The sequence below is a fragment of the Tachyglossus aculeatus genome, chromosome 7 (assembly GCF_015852505.1).
Source record: "Tachyglossus aculeatus isolate mTacAcu1 chromosome 7, mTacAcu1.pri, whole genome shotgun sequence".
Taxonomy (NCBI): domain Eukaryota; kingdom Metazoa; phylum Chordata; class Mammalia; order Monotremata; family Tachyglossidae; genus Tachyglossus; species Tachyglossus aculeatus.
Window position 1 is genome coordinate 29,534,419 of NC_052072.1, and position 7,353 is coordinate 29,541,771.

Genomic DNA, 7,353 nt, shown 5'->3' on the forward strand with positions numbered 1-7,353 from the left:
CCCAGATGAACTAGAATAACAGGCTCCTTGTTGGTCTCCAGCCTCTAGCTTCTCCTCTCCCCATCCTAGCTCACAACTCTAGTTATCTTTTGGGCTATAACACACAATGGGTTAAAACACATGATGTGGAGAATGAGATTTGCTTGTGTGGGACTGACAAAATCAACGTGTGGCTGACAAGCCTTCCCACAACATCGTATGTAGCAATAGGTGTCTCCTTGCTGCCGTTGCATTTCTCCACTGCCCAGAATGCCTGGTGCAACGCTTGTTTCTCTCATTCCGAATCTCAAACTCTCTGAAGAGTCTTCTCCAGGACAAACCCCCCATTTCCAATGGCTGTAAGCTAAGGCTGATTTATCTTCATCTGCTGCTCTTTCCCATCACTGCTCCACCATGACATTTGAGATTTGGCTTCAGTGTGACATAACTTTTCTTCTGTTCCCCCGATTATTGCTATATTTCAGCTCACCCTGAAGCAGCTGTTTGGGTGTCCTGCTGATGCCCATTCTCCTCACATGTCTTGGGGAGCAGGGCCCTCTTTACATAAAGCTGTTTCTATCATTTTTATTTCATGCTCAACATCACTTGTCTTTTGCTGTCATCTCCAACCCATAGTGATGCAATGGACACATCTTTCCCTGAACACCCCAACTCCATCTACGATCATTCTGCAGTGTATCCAGAGCTTTCTTGGTAAAAATATGGAAATGGTTTATCATTGCCTCCTTCCAGGCAATAAACTTGAGTATTCACCCTTGACTCTCCCCCATGCCGCTGCTGCCCAGCACAGGTAGATTTTGACTTGTAGCAGATTGCCTTCCACTTACTAGTCACTGCCCAAGCTAGGAATGGAATGGGTATGTCTCTGCTTGACTCTCCCTCCCAAAGTTGTGACTGGTAGAATACCGGAAACTCTCCAGATGTGACTGTGAGAGGGGCTAGCATCACTACCCTCCTCAAAATTCTCCAGTGGCTCCCCATTGCTTCTTGCATAAAACAAAAACTCTTGACCATTGACCAGTTCCTCCTTACCTATCCACTCTCTTGTCTATTCACTCCAAACCACACACCACACAGCACCAATGTACATAACCACAATTTATTTTAATGTCTGCCTCCCCCTCTACACTGGAAGATGCTTGTGGGCAGGAAACATATCTACCAACTCGGTTGTATTGTACCCTCCATAGTGCTTAGTACAGTGCTCTGCATACATCTAACTATAATGATATTATGTATAAGTATATATATAAACATATATATATGTAGTGCTTAGTACAGTACTCTGCATATATTTAAATATAATGATATTTTTTGATATCATTAATTGGTTGATTGATTCTCCCACTACACCCGAGCACATGCTCTTTGAGCCTCTGGAGCAAACCCCCTAAGAAGCGTCCCTTGTCCTCAACTTTTATCATCTCTGACATTGTCAGTCAGTCAGTCAGTTGTATTTATTGAGTGCTTACTATGTGTAGAGTACTGTACTAAGTGCTCGGGAGAGTATAATATGACAATAAAACAGATACCCACCACAAGCTAATGGTTTAGAGACTATACACACCTTTTCCTTTCTTTGGGACCTCTCCCTAATATAGTATGGTCAAACCATAGCCCCCTTTCTTTCAAAGTCCCGTAAAAGGTCCCCTCTTCTCCAGGAGGCATTCCTTGCAATTCCAAGGCATTGGTTTCCCCCACCCTCCCAGTCTGATCATCCCCTCAGCCTTCTCAGCAGTCATGGAGACATCTGTTTATTAGGTTTTTTTGCCATGTGTCTAAATTCTTTATATCTCTTCCCTCATTGTAAACTGTGGTATCTTTGAGAATTTATACCTCCTCTTGAGAGCAGGAACTATGCCTTTACTTCTTCCTGTTCCCAAGTTGACCAAGTGGAAGGAGCAGGGGCCTGGGAATCAGAGGACCTGGGTTCTAATCCCAGGTCTGTCTCTTGTGTGACCTTGGACAAGTCACTTAACTACTCTGTGCCTCAATTTCCTCATCTGTAAAATGAGAATTCATTACCTACTTTCTTTCCTACTTAGATTGAGAGCCCCAAGTGGAGAGAGACTGTGTCCAACTTCATTCATTCATTCAATCGTATGTCTTGAGCACTTATCGTGTGCAGAGCCCTGTACTAAGAGCATGGGAGAGTACAATACAACCATAAACAGACACATTCCCTACCCACAACGAGCTTACAGTCTAGAGTTGGGGAGGCAGACATTAATATAAATAAATCAATTACAAATGTGTACATAAGTGCTGCAGGGCTGGGGGGGAGAATGAAAGGAGCAAGTCAGGGAGATGCAGAAGGGAGTGGGAGAAGAGGAAAGGGGGTGCTTAGACAGGGAAGGCCTCTTGGAGGAGATGTGCCTTCAATAAGGCTTCGAAGAGGGAGAGAGTAATTTGTTGTATTTGAGGAGGGATGGAGTTCCAGGCTAGAGGCAGAACTTGGGCAAGGTGTCAGTGGTGAGATGGGCGAGATCGAGGCACAGTGAGAAAGTTAGAAGAGTGAAATGTGAGGGCTGCGTTGTAGTAGGAGAGTAGTGAGGTGAGGGAGGAGGGGGCAAGGTGATGGAGTGCTTTAAAGTCAATGGTGAGGAGTTTTTATTTGATGTGGAGGTGGATGGACAACCACTGGAGTTTTCTGAGGAGTGGGGTGACATGTCCTGAAAAATAATCTGGGCAGCAGGGTGAAGTATGGACTGGAGTGGGGAAAGACAGGAGGCTGGGAGGTCAGCATGGAGGCAGTAATCCAGATGGTAAGTGATTGTATCAATGTGGTAGCAGTTTGGATGGAGAGGAAAGGGTGGACTTTAGTAATATTGTGAAGATGGGACTGACAGGATTTAGTGATGGATTGAATATGTGGATTCAATAAGAGAGAGGAGTCAAGGATAATGCCAAGGTTATAGACCTTTGAGACAGGAAGGATGGTGATGCCATCTACAGTGGTAGAAAAGTCAAGGGAAGAACAGGGTGGGAAGACAAAGAGTTCTGTTTTGGACACATTGGATTTGGCAAGAAGGAGATCATTGGTGACCTTTGAAACAGCGGTTTCTGTGGAGTGAGGGGGATGGAAGTCAGTTTGGAGGGGGTCCTCTCCCCAAGGAGAGAATTGGGGGAGAGGAATTTGAGACAGCAGGTGTGGACAACTCACTCAAGGAGTTTGGAGAGGATGGCTGTGAGCCCACTGTTGGGTAGGGACCATCTCTATATGTTGTCAACTTGTACTTCCCAAGCGCTTAGTACAGTGCTCTGCACACAGTAAGTGCTCAATAAATACGATTGATTGATTGATTGATTGATTGATTGATTGATAACTGGAGGGAGCCATGGGATCAAGGTGGGTTTTTTTAAGGTAGGGGAAACATGAGCATGTTTGAAAGCAGTGGGGAAGAAGCCATTGGAGAGAAAACAGTTGAAGTCGACTATTAGGGAGGGAAGAAGGGAGGGAGCAAGAGTTTTGATAAGATGTGAAGGAATGGGGTCAGATGCAAAGTTGGAGGGGGTCGATTTTGAGAGGAGGCAGGAGATCTCTAGAGATACTGCTGTGAAGGATGGGAGAGTTGAAGAAAAGGGCGGAAGGGGAGGGACTGAGGAGCGGCGGGGCGATTTTAGGGAGCTCACGCCTGATAATGTCAATTTTCTTAATGAAGTAGGTGGCCAGGTAATTTGGGGCCAAGGGTTGGGGAAGGCAGGGGGACAGGGGACCTGAGGAAGGAGTTAAATGGTTGTCAATAAGGTTGGAGAAATAATTTTGCTGGGCAGAGTTAAAGCACACAAGAATAAACTTGAAGTCGACAAGTCCGCCTGATATTTAGATTTCCTCCTGCAGCTCTCTGTGGCACGAGCACAAGAGTGAAGGAGGTGGACCGTGCAGGTGATCCCGGGCTGTGGGTTAGTGGTACGAGAACGACGAAAGGATCACCTCCTCCAGGAGGCCTTCCCAGACTGAACCCCCTCCTTCCTTTCTCCTTCCTCCCCCTCCCCATCCCCCCGCCTTACCTCCTTCCCCTCCCCACAGCACCTGTATATATGTATATATGTTTGTACATATTTATTACTCTATTTTATTTGTACATATTTATTCTATTTATTTTATTTTGTTAATATGTTTTGTTTTGTTGTCCGTCTCCCCCTTCTAAACTGTGAGCCCACTGTTGGGTAGGGACCGTCTCTATATATTGTCAACTTGTACTTCCAAAGCGCTTAGTACAGTGCTCTGTATACAGTAAGTGGTCAATAAATATGATTGAATGAATGAATAGGGGTGCTAGTGAGTTGAGTTCAGTAGAGAGGGTGGTGTTGAGAACATCAATTTGGTCATCAGGAGAAGATAGTTTGGGTGTGGAGACTAAATGGGGCATGATGAGTTGAGACTTGATAATCTTTTATCTACCCTAGCACTCAGGGCAGTGCTCGGCTTATAGTAAACACTTAACAAGTACCATAATTATTTTCCAGCATATGGGCACCTCATCCAATAAGGTGCAATAGACGTTGATGCTGTTACTGATGCTGATAGGTCAGGCCAACTTTTCACTTCTTCCCGTTCCCCTCTCCCCATCCTTCCCCTGGCTGGAGGCCCCAGTCAGCCCCCATCCCACCCACAATAAAATTATCTCTTGTGCCTGCCTGATAAAGCTGGTCTTTCCAGGAAGCTGCTCTCTTTCTATGTCTGGAAAGTACAGAGGCCAATAGGAAACCAAAAAGATCAAATGAATGCCTCACCCCCGCCTCCCACTCATCAAAAGGAGGAGCCATCCGAAGAGCCAAATTCAGGCAATCGAGCAACAGGCCGGGTCCACCCAGAAAAAACTGTGTAGAAAATCCCACCCCTCTTTTTGAGTTCAGCCCAACTGTCACTCACTTATCGGCTTTGGCAAGTCCCCGTGAAACTGCCCCCGCCTTGTTCAGCAGAGCTTCCGCATTGGGCCAGCATCTGTTTCCTGTTCTAAATTTAAACCCTCAGGTTAGTGAACTTGGGAGCGCCTTTCAGACATCTATGGAACAAGATCTTCTCAAAAAACTACAGCATGAACTCCTAGTCTTTGGCCCGGGACTGCCCCACTTAACTGAAACTGGCTGATCCCTAGGCATCAATTCACTGTCCTGCTTGTCTGAGTCTTGCTTCCTGCAGAGTAAGGGGGTCCTGCTATCGCCCCTCCTTCCTTCCCTCCCTCCCTCTGTAGGAGGCATTGGGAGGGAAGGAACAATGGGTGAATGGGTAGGACTAGTGCATTTGGGAAGTCATTAAAAGCCACAGTCCTGATGCAGTAGGGGCAAAGCAGAAGTCAGGCTGTGGGCTGCTATCTTTTGGAGAAGCAGCATGGCTCAATGGAAAGAGCACAGGCTTTGGAGTCCGAGGTCATGGGTCCAAATCCCGGCTCCGCCAACTGTCAGCTGTGTGACTTTGGGCAAGTCACTTCACTTCTCTGTGCCTCAGATCCCTCATCTGTAAAATGGGGATGAAGACTGTGAGCCCCCCGTGGGACAAGCTGATCACCTTGTATCCTCCCCAGCGCTTAGAACAGTGCTTTGCACATAGTAAGCGCTTAATAAATGCCATTATTATTATTATTATTTGGGGAGGGGGGAGACAGCGGGCTTTTCCGTGGGCTCTGATGACTGACTCTCCTCACTAAGGCTGCAGGAAGTGCTAGTGGAAGGCCCATCATTCAGATCGGGGTTTGAGCTACTCAGTCCATTTTCCATAGCGGAGGGCAGGAAACCTCTTAAGCTGGCCAGTCTAGAAGGCAATAGGTCCTAGCTCCACTTTTCTTAGAACAGAGCAGTTAGTTTACAGGGAGACAGGAGAATGGGAGGATCCAACTGAAAGGATAACAGAGGGCCTTTCTAACATGTCTGGTGGTGTTCTCTTGGCTTTGAAGCCCCAGGGTCCTCTGGGTCCTCCTGCACCTCCTGGGTCCTCTGTCTGGGGACATCTTCAAACTGTTCACTCGACCACCTCAACACTCTGACCACTAACTGAATGACTGACGGTTCGACAGACTGACTCACTGACTAACTCTCTGCCTGACTCTCTGATTCAATGTCTGACAGACTGAGTCACTGACAGATTGACTCACTGACTGACTGACTATGACTGACTGAGTGACTCACTGTCTGACTGACCTGCTGACTTATTGACTGACTGGAAGACTGACTGACTCACTGACTGACAGATTAACTCACTGACAGATTGACTGACTGACTCACTGGCTGACTGGCTGACTGACTGACCGATTGACCCACTGGCTGACACTGACTGACTGACTAACTGTCTGACTCTCTGGCTGAATTACTGACTAACGTATTCATTCATTCATTCACTCACTCACTCAGTGACTCAGACACTAAATTATCTAGTCACACCCTCCTTCCATAAGACCATTGTTAAGGATCCAGCTGCAGCTGCCTCCACACACTATGATGGAGACTATCTGGGAGGAGCAGCTATAGATGATAACAAGGAATTCCTTCCTTTTGGAGCAAGTGGAAAGCCACTATATCTTGAGTCTTTAGTGTGCTCAGTTTCAGTTTTGTACACCTCCTGTTTTCAGGGTTCATGCAATCATTCATTCAATCGAAGCACCACATGTTTGAATGTAGTTATGGTCTCCTTTGCAGGGGTAAGGTCAGAGTTAGGGGCCAAGGCCAGTGGCTGATCCCCACCCCCTTTCACCCCTTACCCACCATCCCATGTCCCTTCCATCAAACCCCCAGGTCAAGCCATCCTAATTTTTTCCCACAACCCAACAGGCAGCTTCTATCTTGAACCTTCCGGATACTGAGGGGACACTCACTGTTGTCCAGGACTCACTCCTTGGCCAAGTATACAGATCCTTTCCAGGATCAATCAATCAATCAATAGTATTTATAGAGTACTTACTGTGTGCTGAGCACTGTACTAAGTCTTAAGCAGAGGGACAAGTGACTAAGGTTCTGGAAAGCAATGTCTTCCATTTTGGCCTAGTGGAAAGCACATGGGCCTGGGACCTGGATTCCAATCCAGGCTTCACCATTTGCCTGTTGGGTGACCTTGAGCAAGTCACTTTACTTCTCTGAGCTTCAGTGTCTTCCTCTGTAAAATGGGGATTGAATTCCTGTTAATAATAATTATGATACTTGTTAAGTGCTTACTCTGTGCCATGCACTGTTCTAAACACTGGGGTAGGTAAGAGTTAATCAGGTTGGCACAGTCCCTGTCTCACAGCCTTAATCTCCATTTTACAGATGAGGGAACTGAGGCACAGAGAAGTGAAGCGGCTTGCCCGAGGTCACACAGTAGACATGTGGCAGAGCTGGGACTAGAACTCAGCTCCTTCTGACTCCAAGTCCCTTGCT

At 46.7% G+C, this 7,353-nt stretch overlaps 1 non-coding gene across 1 annotated transcript; it reads right to left on the reverse strand.

The window, feature by feature from the left end:
* Positions 1 to 800: 800 nt before the first annotated feature.
* On the reverse strand, positions 801 to 938 carry LOC119931227. Its single transcript, XR_005452081.1, has one exon. It is a non-coding gene; the product is annotated as a small nucleolar RNA SNORA7 (small nucleolar RNA).
* Between the last annotated feature and the right edge of the window lie 6,415 nt (positions 939 to 7,353).